This window comes from Ursus arctos, unplaced genomic scaffold, assembly GCF_023065955.2.
Source record: "Ursus arctos isolate Adak ecotype North America unplaced genomic scaffold, UrsArc2.0 scaffold_9, whole genome shotgun sequence".
Taxonomy (NCBI): Eukaryota; Metazoa; Chordata; class Mammalia; order Carnivora; family Ursidae; genus Ursus; species Ursus arctos.
This window is the reverse complement of record NW_026623111.1, coordinates 10,242,048-10,256,611: the sequence shown is the minus strand read 5'-3', so window position 1 is coordinate 10,256,611 and position 14,564 is coordinate 10,242,048.

Sequence of the window (14,564 nt, the reverse complement as noted above, 5' to 3'; positions counted from 1 at the left end):
AGAAACAAACTGAGGGCTTCAGAGGGGAGGGGGGTGGGGGAATGGGATAGACCGGTGATGGGTAGTAAGGAGGGCATATATTGCATGGTGCACTGGGTGTTATACGCAACTAATGAATCATCGAACTTTACATCGGAAACCGGGGATGTACTGTATGGTGACTAACATAATATAATATAAATATTATTATAAAGAAATAAATAAAAGTTTCCATATAAAGAATGTAGGAGTAGTTAGAGTTAACACAGGCCCACATTCCAAGTACTGTTCTAGGTACTCTGTCTATAACTCTCACATAAGCCTTTAAAAATCTTATGAGTTAAAGAATTTAATATTTCTGTTTTCATATAGGAAACTGAGGTGTAAGAGGTTAGTGACCTCCCCAAAGTCTAATGGTTGTTTAACACTCTACCCACTTAATCCCTATACCACAGAGCCTCTCTGATATGGATATAAATATGGAGAAGGAAGAAACAAGCCCATTCTGGCTCCAGAACCAGTACAAAGAGAAAAAGGGAATAATAGTGAGGCTGTGTCGTGATATGCTACACTCACAATGAGTCTCAAATGTCTCCATTTAATTCTAAATCACAGAGAGTTCCCTATGGTCTGGTCGCTCACCAGACAGCGGCCTTTATGCAGCTCAGCGAACCAGGATGCTTCTTTCCAACATGGCTCCACCATCCTCATGAGTTCTCCATAACCGCTCACGGTAGAGAAGAAACAAATTGAAGAACGTGGGGATATTTCCCTGCCATAGTGCAGAAGTGGCTCAGGTCACTTCACTGCTGTTTCATTGTCTAAAAATTATAATAAGGCCCTACTAAATAAAAAGAGGTTTGGAATTATGGTCTCTCATATACCTAGAAAGGAGAATCTGACTAAATGTGGGAAAGCATTGGGCAAAAGACAGGAATTGCAAGCTGCTTTGATTTCTCTACTCCCAGGGTCCAAATCCCTGAAAGGAGACTTGCTGTGTTGTACTATTTTTAGGTAAATACTTTGGGAAAAGAAAATGTTCCTGCCTCTTTGCTTCTTTGAGCCCTCTGAAGGAGGCTGCCTGGCGAAACGTCCTCGCTGCCTTCAGTCCCCGCGCTGTGTGGGAGGAGGGGCACTCACACAGGGTGCGTGTGCTGCTGAGAGGTAACTGGGCAGAGGAGGGCCTGAGTTTAGCTCTCCAGATTCTTATGTGGTATGAGAGGACCAGGAAGTTCCTAAAGGCCCAGAATAGGGAGGACGCTAGTCTCTGAGAGTTCTGGCTAATGAACTTGCCAGAGATCCTGCAGCAGGAACAAAGTGGACCTCCAAACAAGACCTGCAGGAAGGACTCCCCTGGGCCAGGGGACAGACGGGAGCCACAATGATGACTTAGGACTCCAAGTTTCATTGAAATCAATGTGAGTACCAAGCAGTCACAGAGCATAAATGAGATCCATTGTGGGTGGAGTAGAGAAGACCACATGTTTGACAGCTGTCAACCTCAGGGGCGCTGCAACCCTCTGTCCCCACCTACTCCACATACACTAGGGTGCTTTTGCCAAGAAAACAAAACAAAACGAGACAAGAAATAGATTAGGTAGAAGATCCCTAACAGTTATTGTTTCTACCCAAATAAGACTAGGCATTACTCAAAAGAACTGTGTGGTAGACAGAATAATGTCCCCCACAAAGATGCCCATGTCCTAATGCCCAGAACTCATGAAAGTGTCACCTAACATGGCAAGGAAGACTTCACCAGATGTGAATAAGGGCACAGACTTTAAGATTGAGAGATTAACCTGGATTGTCTGAGTGGGCCCAATTTAATCAGGATTCCTTAAAGGGGAGAAGACCGAGAACTGACCGGTTAGAAAGAGAGACTGACGATAGAGTCAGAAAGGCATGATGTGAAACAGATGGTATGATTTGAAACTGGAGGGAAGAGGCCTCACACCAAGCCATGGAGAGCCCTCGAGAAGGTAGAAATGTCCTTCAGGGGACAGCCACCAAGAAAATGAGGATCTTAGTCTGAACAACAGCAACAAAGTGAATTCTGCCAACCACCTGAGTGAGCAGGAAACAGATGCTCTCCCAGAGCTTCCAGAAATGAACGCAGCCCTGCCAGATTCTTGAGTTTAGTCCAGCAAGACCTGTACTGGCCGTCTAACCCGTAGGATTGCAAGATAACAAATCTAGCTTGTTACAAGCCACTAGGTCTACGGTAATTTGTTACGGCAGCAATAGAAAACCAATATAAACTCCCTAAATTAGAGTAGACTAAGAGTGTTTGTTATTGTTGTTGTTGTCCCTACTACCTGGTGTTTGAAGGCTCCTGAGGAAGCCCAGACTATGTTTTCCTTATTTCCATTTTCTCTGCATATCTGAGTTGTAATAGGAACCTTTTTTGTGAACCTGCCATGTACATGTTTTCTCACAATAATCCCACAAAGCTTGTACTATTGTGATTCTTATTTGCAGATGTGAAATTGCTAGTTAATGAAGGTAAGCACGATATCCAGGATCACCCACCCCACTAGTAAGGGGCCAAACTGGGTCCATCTGATGGTAATGCTCAATGAGTCCATGTTGTTTCAGTGTCTCTTGTCTCTGCTTAGAGGCTTGTCTCTCTCAAGCACTTCCTCTCCAGTCACTGCTTCTAACATGCAAATCTTATTTTTTTTCTCTTTCCTTTGTGAAATTATAGGCTGCTGATCTTGACCCTACATATGTCTCCAGCCTCATCTCCCATCCCCCTCTCTATCACTATCCAGTTATACTGACTACTTCCAGTTACCAAACCGAGTGAACTCACTGGGCCTCAGGGCTTTTGTTTAAGCTGCCTCTTTGGAGCTAGTCTCAAGGTCCCTTGGTTGAACATATATTCCCATCAGGCCACAGCCATTTTCCCATGACACCCAGATCTCGGCCATTTCCCCCCTAGGTATCTGCTTTGGCTCCCATCTACATCCAATTATTATTACTGGACTGAGTTCCATCTTGGACCACGTTCACTTTTGCCATTCCCCTGATTTGATGGCTAATTTTGATCAAAACTCTTCCAATACCCTCAGAATAGACTGCATCTGAACCAGACTCACCAAATCATCTAGGATCCTTATCTCTATAGTTGTCTCTTTCAAGTCTTATTGATTTCAAAGAACTTCTTGATGCCACATTTCACCCATGATAACCAGCCTACTTCATGAACCTTTTGGTGCTAAGGTAACCAATGGAACTACATCAGAAAAGTCAACAGTCAATAGACTTTACCTTGTGAGACACACATTATCAAAATCTAATAATTATCACTCACCTTATAGAGTTTGAGAATGAACTGCACCATATGCTTACCAAGTCACAGATGTGAGTTATAAACACAGAAATTACCCAAGAATTCCCTTCTTTGAGCTGAGTCTTCACTTCTTCCAATTCCTTCCTTCTATTCAAAACTCATGAATTAGAGTTTGTACAAATTTTGTTCCTAATACACTGTTCCCAAAATGTGTTTCAAAGAATATTTGATTCATCAATTTCCTTGGGGTGAGGTGGTCAAATAATTTTGGGCAATGCTGTCTATTAAACTAACCCCTTCTTGGAGAGTCAAACAGTTTATTAGCAGTATTGCAGTAGAGAAGGCATTTAACAATGTTAAACAAAGCAATTTCCAAATTTATTTGCTCATAGGATCTCCTTTCTTCATGAAACCTATTTGTACTCTCCCATGCCAATATTTCATCCTTTGGGAGTCACTCGCTTTGTCGGTTCTGATCATGCTTACATCTCTGTGTGCTCTGTTGGGAGGAAATCCTGCTCCACTTCCTCCTTGTGGAGCCCACCAGTAACCCAGGCCATGTAGGAAGCCTACCTCTGCCACCTCTGCCAACCCAATAACATCCTCACACTTCCTTCTGGAAGGACTTTGCTCTCAACCTGCCACGATCAACTGTCTCTCTATGACAAGTAGTGCTCTTAAATCCTTTGGTGGAGACATTTTTTTTCCTTCACTGTGAAGGGGGGGTATCTTGAAGTCCCTTCTTTTGGGGAACCCCATGGCACTTCCTGCCTAACATGACTTTAAATCCTCCTGTCCCTACCTCTCCTACCTCCAACTATTGCTCAGGAAGATGCTCCTCCAGGAACTCTTGAAGTTCAAGAGTGGCTGGCACAGTCTTCCTGATTCTCATGTGCAAGCTGTCTTCAGAATCCCCTCAAAGGCTTGTTAAAACACCAGTTCTGGAGCCCACCCTGGAGTTTCTGATTCAGCAAGTCTGCAACGGATACCAAGAATTTGCATTTCTAACAAATTCCCAGGTGGCGCTAATTCTAGGGACCATATTTTGAGAACCACTGCTAGCTATATAGAAACCATTACACATACAGAATAGCCTTGTCTTCAAGAGGACTGCAGTTATCCTAGTTGATAAGACCAGAGCATATAATAAGAAAAAATAAAAGAAAAAATAAAGACACAGCTGATTATCAGGACACTCTAAGATCTACTGGAATGCCAACAACCTAATAAAGGAGTGCTTTGGGGCACAGAAAGAAAAACAAATGGAATCCCTGTTATATTTTTCATCTAAAAGATAAGACAGAAATTGCATGTGAGGTTAGTACCGATATGGTCAACAAGGTGTCCTGCGGGGGTGGAGGTACTAGACTTTACATAATACAGGGGCCTGAGAGGCACCTACACTGATTTGTTCACTTTTAGTTTATTGGTTAGGATGTGAGTTTCAATGACTTTTTAAACAAGCGTATTTCTAACTGCCCTAACGACATGGGCATGAGCTATCCAGGCTGAAATAGTGGCTCTGCAGTGCCATGAGCTTGCCTGAGGCTTCCCTACTGTGAAAAGCAGCAAGCTTCAGCTCTTGCACAAAGTGCAGAAAAGGACAGGGAGGGCAGATTCCTTTTCTCTTTAGGTTGCACTCTTCAGTTTGTTTACAACCATTAGCCAGAACCTACTCAAAGAATCAAATGAGCTGCACGGGAGACAAGATGCATAATCTTCCCACTAAAACTTCAATTTTTTATAGGTGAGCACAGGTATTGAGGGCGCAATGAGCCATCCTGGCAACACACATTATAACGCACTGTGATTTCGATGTTCCTGTTTAATTCCATTTACAGGTCGTGCAATCTCATGTCGATGACGCTAATAGGGTGAACAACTGGTTTGGCAGGGTTTCTGTGAAGAAAGGACTGGTGGAAGACAACGTCAGGAACATAAACACATGTGAACAAGAAAATGGCAGAACCGATGATTCTTCTGTTCCATAGTCTTTGCCAACCCCGTTAATGAACCAAAATAGCGCCAATATCAACAATTAGGACACACAACAAGACAAAGCGAACAAACCCTGAAATTATTTGGAAGAGCACTGAGAACATAGATTTATATCCACTATCACACAACATCATCTATCATCTAATCTCTTGCACTATAAGGCACATTTAAGGTAAAATGCAAGGTTAATAGTAGTGGAGCGCACACATCGTCATACATGTAACATTCCATGTGTTGTATTGTACTTGTAAAATTCTACCTGTTTATAGGTTATAGAGACCTGTACGTTATAGATGGGTTATAGATACCCCATAAATTATATATATATGTATATATTCTATAAAGTATATATACATGATATATATATTCTATAAAGCGAATGACTATAAACAATTACTACACATTATAATCCCATTTTAGTAACGAGGAAGAGAAAAGTTATACGAGAATTCCAAGTTTTACATTATGCCGTGATGCCACCACAATTGGAAACACATTTAACATTTTGTTTGTCATCTTTATCACCTCCTTTTAATGCCCACTCTTATAACACAAAATATATTAGTATTTTAGCACATACACAATTTATACATAAATATGCATGCATGTATTGGGTATGTGTGCCCAAAATATTTCATTACCAGGATCGTGCCGCTCTCTAAATCCTGCAGTAATTGGTCAGGGTGGTTACCTAACTGTAAAAGGAAGGAGATCTCGGCAAGGGAATGGAGCGGGTGCTTTCCTCTGAGAAGCCAGCTAAGTCCTTCAATGGCCATAGCATCTGACATCCTCACTCTGTGTCCACATTCTTCTATTGCCACAATACCACAAAATATTACACTCTCTGACATTTGGGGTTCGACACTATAGGTCTTCCAATGTCTCCAGGGAACATCAAAAGCACTTAAGGTTGGCATTAACACCATGGAACCCAGCCATAGAAGACGGTGGATAGCTTTGACGGAGCCCGTCGCTACAGAAATGGGGGTCCAAGTGAAGAGCTGGTTCCAACAGGGAGAGGGTCCTTGCGAAGGGATGTGAAGAGGCAGCAAAGAGGACAACCGTGTCCAAACGCAGTCCTTGCTCTAAGAAGCTAAGCCTTGAGAAATGAGGAAATTTGATTTGTAAACACGTGTATTTGTGTTTAGTGCTGAAGTTTAGGGATTTGTCACTCCACAAGCTCCCTTATTTTTCTGGGCTCAACTCGCTCACGTTCCTCTTGTGTGAGGCATAAGCAAAGCCTTGGTCACTTGCCCCACAGTGTGGGTATGGATCGAATGGCATTGTGTATATCTAAACCTCTTTGCAAACTATAAATACCTGTATGTCTTAACTTGTGTTGAAGGATGGTAGGATTTGGATAGTAAGAGATTATGGGAAAATTACTTCAGGTTGCACTGAAGAATTAATATGTGAAAACAATTATGTTCATAAGAAGAGAATTAGCGTTTATTTTATGCCGCAATTCATCAGACGCTTTGCATTCAGTGTCTCATTTAACCCTCCCTGGGACTCCGCAGGTAACCTTGTTTATTTGCTATTTTACAGATAAAGGAAGCGAGGCTCACTGAGATTCCTGATCTCTCCAAGGCTACACGGTTAGGACTGGCAGAGCATATGGTGAAGGTCTGTCTACCTCCTCAGATCTGTTGGGTAGCAGAGCTTCGGTGAAGCTACAAGCCTGTCTCACTGAGTGCACCTGTACCAGAAATCACATCAGAACTGGTTGAAAGGGATGAGATAATAGGTCCTAAATGCTAGAATAAAGGTGTTCACCTGATGTCTGGAAAATCAACATTTTGTGTAGAGATCTTAGCAGGAAGCATCTGTCTGTCGGGAGGATGAGCTGCTGGAGATATGTCTGTCAGCCTGCAGGGGCAGGAGTCAGAATGGCAGAGAGCAGTCTGACGTCTTTGGCAAGGGGTCCAAGCAAGCTGGGAAGAACTCAGCTTGAATGTTGGCATCGGCTTCAATCAGAATTGGATCATCTGTCTGGGGGCTTAGGGAGAATGAGGCTCATTGTACCCATTCTAAAGTATCTGTTTGGCAGGTTAAGTTTCTCAAGGATGGAACACGGTGTAGGCATAGAACCACACTCAGCTTCATTGTCTAAGTACTGAGGTCATGGACTGATGTTGAGGTATTTATGGAACACCATTCATATAGAGGGTGCTCTTTGAGATTCTGAAAATTAAAACAAGCAAGAGACACAATTATGACCTTCAAATGACTAGTATGGGAGACTAATAAATAAAAAGAGAGTTCCAGTACACTCTGACGGGCTACAGAAGAGGAAAGCCCAGGACACTATTGAAACAGACTGCAATGTATTTTCTCCTTCCCTGGTATTAACATCCAGGGGGGGTTGGACCATTGCTTGGACCAATTCAAAGCCCCAAAGCACGTGTGAAGATGCGACGACTAGACCCCTCATGTCTGAACATGGGATGATTCCCACATATGAGCTATGGTGTGCATGCACTGACATGCACAGAGTAATTGTCCTTTATAATTGAAAATGTGGCCACTGGCAGTTTTATGTCGCTGACAGTCAACCACCGTCAACGGGGTTTTATGGTGAATTTACAGTAGCAGGCTTTGAGTCCTGGGTTAATAGGTCTTCTGCCTCTGTGATAAGGACCCATTAGAAAATCGAGGGAGAGGAACTTCTAAACACAGCCTGATGTGCCAGCTCGGCTGCTGTGGGCTCTGGGCTATTAAATACGTTCCTGGCTCAGGAGTCACATTACAGATGATATTTCCTCGAAGAGCAGCCGTCATCTCGCCTTCCTGTCATCCGGCCCAGAACCTGCACCTGTAAATCATGATACCCGGAGCCGACCACTCCCCTCTCATCATAGATCTTTGGGGAAGATTCTTCAGTAATGCTTGATGTTTGACGAAATATTGGAAAATAAACTTGCAGCTCTGAAGCTACGGTCTGAGAAGTTTGAAAATCATGGCTGTCAAATTTCCAGCCACTTTGAGGAAGTTAATGAGCAAAAGATGGAAATGGACTCATTGGTAAGGGTTGTGATTGCCACAAACAGCTTGTGGCAGCAAGACTTCACGGTAAACATAACATCAACATGTGCATTTGATTAAAATGATGTCTATTTTTGCAGGGAGTTAAAATGCCAGACACTATGCTAAGACTCATTTATTCTGTTTAATCCTTATGGGAGATATATTGCTATTCCCATTTAACAGCCAGGGAAACAAATTTAGAGGTGCTGAACACTATTGCCCAAGAAAAAAAGAGCAGAGGGAGGTTTCGAACCCAAGTCTGTCCGATGACAGCATCTGGATTCTTCACACACTGTTGCCTGTTCTTCTTGAACCCCCAAACAAGGGGTTTGTTTTTGTTCATTTGTTCATTTTTATTTCATATCTTCTCATGTTCTGTCGTCCTGAAGATAGTTGTAATCACATGCAGCTCCTGAGAACCACTGTTCAAACCACTTACCTGAGAAGAGAATTAAGAATCCTTCTCTTCCATCTCTTCCTTTAGGGGAGAAACATGTTCTTTGGATACTGAGCACACAGCATTCCCTGAAAAAATCCCTGTTAAATGCCACAGTCAAAAAACGGTTTTAGTAAATAAAAACCTTGCTACATGTGCCATATGGCCGGGAGGGAGAAAGAAATGGTATACGGATGAGCGCAATAGATGATCACAACGGAGGCGCCTGGGTGGCTCAGTCAGTTGAGCATCTGCCTCTTGAATTTGGCTCAGGTCGTGATCTCAGGGTCGTGAGATCGAGCCCTGCGTTGGGCTTCGCGCTCAGCATGGAGTCTGCTTGTGTTTCTCTTTCTCCCTCTCCCTGTACCTCTCCCTTATTCTAAAAAAATTAATAAATGGATGCCCACAATCCCTTCTTTGAAACCAGAGGAGCCAAACATGCATTAGGGTTTCTGGATTTTGCGACCCCCAACATTATGCAGCTCTGTCAGCAGGGACGGGGGCCATACCACATAAACACATTCATATTTCTGCAGTAAAACCCATGAAAATGCACACTTTATGGAATACCTGAAGGCTGGAAACGAACTGCCTTTAGGGTCAGGTCAGGTCAGGGAAGCTAAAAATTAAGTGAAGAAAAGTGTGCTTTCCTTTCAAAGCTTCTATTTTCAGCCCAAGTCATCATCTTGTTTGATCCTCAAAAACATTCTCCAGTAGAGAAGAAACCATTCCTTCTAGTGACTTCCTGATATCCTTTGGTATCAAAAGGTAAAGCCCCTGGCCCACCACCTCATATCTCTAATTTATGTTAGGAGGAGCCCTGGAATTCAGATGTTCTGACTGTTCTACAGAGCATTTTTGGGCTGCCCGGACAGAGCCCAAAGTGGCACACAGACTTGGGCTGGAATATAGGCCCCTCCTCTTTCCCTCCAGATGACCTAGAGCAACAGAGTCTGGTTTCTACCCCCAGACCCTACATCTCAAAATGCACAGATACTCCAACTGGGAGATGGTGGTAAAGCAGGGCTCTGTGGGTGGGGGTCTCCTCTTGCCCTGGCTCGTTCCCACTTCCCCTCTCTCTTAACACAGCCCACCTCCCTGGTCTGTGAAGTCTCCTACAAGTGCCTGAGTGTCCAGTTCTGCCGTGAGTCCGGAGAGAGGTTTCTTCTTCCTTCTTCTTTCTCTCTTTTCTTTGGTCCTGGAGGTGGAAAGATTCAGAGAAAAGCATGGACACATTGATTGATCCACGAGGAGCCCTGGGTCCATGCTCGGTCCTCCTCACTGTCCAGAATGTAAACTTCCTTGCCTGTGTCAAAAAGCTAGTATCTGTGACAGTGATCTGCTTTAGTGCATGCAAGTAGGATGTACCCTCCTGACCTTTCAAGAAAGCAGCATGTATACAGCAAGTGATCAAACATGAACAGTGCCATGGAAGAACGGTATGTCATCTACTCACTCAAAAAATAGTGATTTGTCTTTTGTGTGTAAACTCTTGAGGTAAGGCCTATAAAATTATTGTAATGAGATTTATTTTTATGTTGTAGAGGTGACATAATGACAGGAGATCTTAAATACAGATTTAAAAAAAAGGAGGTGAAACTAGAGTATACGAATAATCTCACTTGTTTCTTTTTGATGTCTCCTTTCTGCTTTTTCCGATACATGCTTTCAACCACTATTTTTTAATCAGGAAGGATATATAATGCTGTGATTTTATAACACATTTTTTATAGTAATATTTTTTTATTATATTATGTTAGTCACCATACAGTACATCCCTGGTTTTTGATGTAAAGTTCCATGATTCATTAGTTGCGTATAACACCCAGTGCACCATGCAATACATGCCCTCCTTACTACGCATCACCAGCCTATCCCATTCCTCCACTCCCCTCCCCTCTGAAGCCCTCAGTTTGCATAAGAACTAGGAAGATCTGTAGGAGAAGAAAGGGATAAAGAAAGGGGGGGTAATCAGAAGGGGGAATGAAGCATGAGAGAGTATGGACTCTGAGACATAACACATTTTTAAAAAGCGTTTTCCGTGTGTGCTGTGGCATATTTTCAAAGAACGCAAAGAGGGCAGACTGTTACAGACTGAAGGTTTGTTTCCCCCAAATTCATACATTGAAGACCTAACCCCTCATGGAACAAAGCCTTTGAGAGGTAGCTCTGAATGAGGTCATGAGAGTCGAACCCCCTGAAGAGGAAGAGAGACCAGAGCTGTCTCCCTCTCTCTGGCCTACGAGCACACCATGAGAAAATGGCCATGTGCAAGCTAGGAAGAGGGCCCTCACCAGGAACAGAATTGGCTGGCTCCTTGATCTTGGACTTCCAGCCTCCAGGACTGTGAGAAATAAATATCTGTTTACATCACGCAGTCTGCCATGTTTTGTTCTAGCAGTCCAAGCTGGCTAACACACAGGCTGCCCCAACCGACCACCTCCTCACTGGGTGAATTTGGGTACATAACTGTTGTGTGCTTTGATTTCTTCAGAGATAAAATGGGGACGGAAAACAGCAGCTATCTTACTTGTTGTGTGAGATAAAGAGTTGTGGTTACAATAAACGTGTTGTGAAGATAAAATGTGAAATTACACACAAAGTACTAAGAGACTGTTTGATACATAGTAAGGGCTCCATAAATATTAACTATTGGCTGATGAGTGTCCAGTTTTCCCGTCTGTTGCCCTGAACATTCATACTCACCTCACACACTTTTTGTAAGGACAGAAGCCAAATGCCTGAGAGCGGAGTTCAGCGCCTGGTGGAAAGCAGGTTAGGAATTGTGAAAAACATAAAATCTTAAAAAAATAATAATACTTGAAAACTGTTCAAACTGAGCTATTTATTTGAAAATGCCTTAGAAATGTTCCAGATAACAGCAATTTCATGTCAAAAATTGAAGATCAAACTAATGACCTTAGCATTGTTCCACTTCTCTAGACAATTTCTCCAGAGAAGTCTTTTAGACCATGAGATGAGAAGAGTGCTGTTCAGATTACTTACGGCTGTATTACAAGTTACCTCAAATCCTAGCAGCTTCAGCCACCATTTTGATACGTCCTTTGATTCCATGGGCCGGGAATATGGGAAGGGCATAGCAGGAATGGCTGGCGTCTGCTCAGTGACAGCCCGAGCCGTGGCTGGAAAATTCAGCTTCAGGGGTGACTCAGTGGCTGGGGCTGGGGTCCTGGGTGGTGATTTTACCCCCGTGCCTGGCACTGGCTGAGACCTGGGATGTGCACTCAGCCCCTCCACATGGCTCACAGCATGGGGGGTTCAGAGTAGTGAGACTCCTGGCATGGGGGTTTTGGGAGCCAGAAGCAAATGAGCTGTGAACTAGCCCGAAGCCAGATTACATTTTATGACTCAACCACAGAAGTCACATAATGCCACGTCTGCTGCTTTCTGCTGGCTTCAAGTTAGTCACCGAAGTTGGCCCAGAAGAAAAGGGAAGAACACATAGTCCTCTCTCAATAGGGAGAATATCAGCAACTGGTTTAAAACTGCGACAGAACCTTCAGCCCTGAGGATTTCAGGGAACTGTTTGGTGAACCAATGAAATTAGAGGTCTGCTCTTGCCCAAAGTTTCACTTGGTTTACAAGCAGTTTCTGAAGGTGAAGGACCTTGGTCTTGGGTTCATTACATCTGCATTCCCTATTCTACTCAGGCCAGGGTCCTTGCAATGCTGATAATAATTGAATGCTTTCTTTACACTAAACACAGCTGCCTTTATTATTTTTTAACTGTGTTCCAGATTTTCATTACTATAATGCCAATTACACATATATATTAAAATGATTCATTTGTGCTGAATTTTACACTTGTCTTTGTTGTTGTCCCGTAAATATAGTGCAATGTTACTTTTACAACTTGGTAATTTTTTTCCTATATAAACATTCATATTTAACAAAAACAACAATGATGATAACAATACATTTTGATCAAGCAATCTGTCCTTACTTGGTCTTAGGAAAACATGGCCCCAGTTAGATTCACAAATAGTTTTCCTTAATTTAATGATTCTTTTTTCTCAAGAAACATGAAAGTAAATCCCAAGCCAGTAAATTATAATGGCAGTTCTAGTGAGCATTTAATGAATACCAACTGCATCCTAGACATTGAGCTAAGGGCTTTACACATGCTAGCTTGGGTAGTGTGGCATTAATGCATCGGTCTCTGGAGGAAGATGGAACTGGTTTGGCATTGGGTTCTGTCCTTTATTAACTATATAATGCAAGGCAGGTGACATCACGTCAGTGTTAACAGTGAAAGAGGAAAAGGTTATGAAGGTATATGAATAAATATACATATAGCACTTAGCATGAGAACAAACAGCCAGCAGGCATCCTGGGGATGAAAGATTCTATTCCTTATAAAAATCTTACTTTGTACAGCTCATATTTACTGGGTGCTTATTAAGTGCTACGCTCTGTTACAAGCCTGTTGCATTTACTAAGTCATTAATCTCCATCAAAACCTATGTGGTGAGTACAGTTGTCATCCTCATTGTATAGATGTTAAGACTGAGACTCAGAGAGACTAGCCTACTCCAGATCACAGTTTGCGGCAGAACCATGTGGCTGAGTCACAGGACCAAAATTCAAAGCCTGCCTCTGTTTCCAAATGCATTTACTTACGCTCAGGACCCTTTGAAAATCACAGAATGGTCCAGACGCACTATCATTCCAGTATGGTGACTCCATAAATCTATTTGGTGTTCTTCTTTTGATTGGACCAACCCACGGTATTAGTCAGGGCACTTCAGGGAAACATAGAATGTGTAGATAGAAAGAAGGAGATTTATCTTAAGAATTGGCTTATGCAATTATGGAGGCTGACAAGTCCAAAATCTGCAGGGTGAACCAGAAGGGTAGAAATCCAGGAAGAGCCAGGATTATAGTTTAAGTCTGAAGGCCATCTGCTGACAGAATTCCCTCTTGCTCACAGGAAGTCAGTTTTTTTGTTCTATCAGGCCTACAGCTGATTGGATAAGACCCACGTACATTATGGAAGGCAATCTTCTCAAAGTCTACTGGTTTAAATATTAATCACATCCAAAAGGAAGGAAGGAAGGAAGGAAGGAAGGAAGGAAGGAAGGAAGGAAGGAAGGAAGGAAGAGAAAGAAAGAAAGAAAGAAAGAAAGAAAGAAAGAAAGAAAGAAAGAAAGAAAGAAAGAAAGAAAGAGAAAGAGAGGAAGGGAGGAGGAAAGGAGGGAAGGAAGGGGAAGGAAGGAAAAGAAAAGAAATAAAAACCCTCACAGAAACATTCGAAATAATATTTGACCATATATCTGGGTACCATGGCCCAGCCACGTTGACACATAAAATTATCTATCACACTCGCTATCAGAATAGAAGCAAATAACAAACATCAATCTCAAATTACAAATAGGGGAAAAAAGATTATTTTAGAGGAGAAATCAGAAATGGTGAAATGGATAGTGAATACACGTCCTCATTGCTTTCTTCTGTCACTGCACTGAACACTGAAAAAAAGGGAAAAAGAAAATATCCAACAGGAAAAGTAACAGCATAGAAAATCATACTTTGGTGTACATATAAAACCATTTATAAGCTTAACAGACATGGGCCTTTTTTTTTAACAACAACAACAACAAAAAATAGGTGGATGAGAGGCAGCAGGGGGTCTCATCTCTCTCTCCTTGTGGAATCAGAGGGGCTGCCTAGACAACAGGCCAGTATCTGGGCCTACCAGGCTCACAACAGGAGAGAGCAAGGTCTCCCCCACAGTTGACACCGCAGGTGATCCAGGCATGCAGAATGCAGTCTCCAGGGTCTGCAGTCGGATGTAGGAATCACTGTGCCACT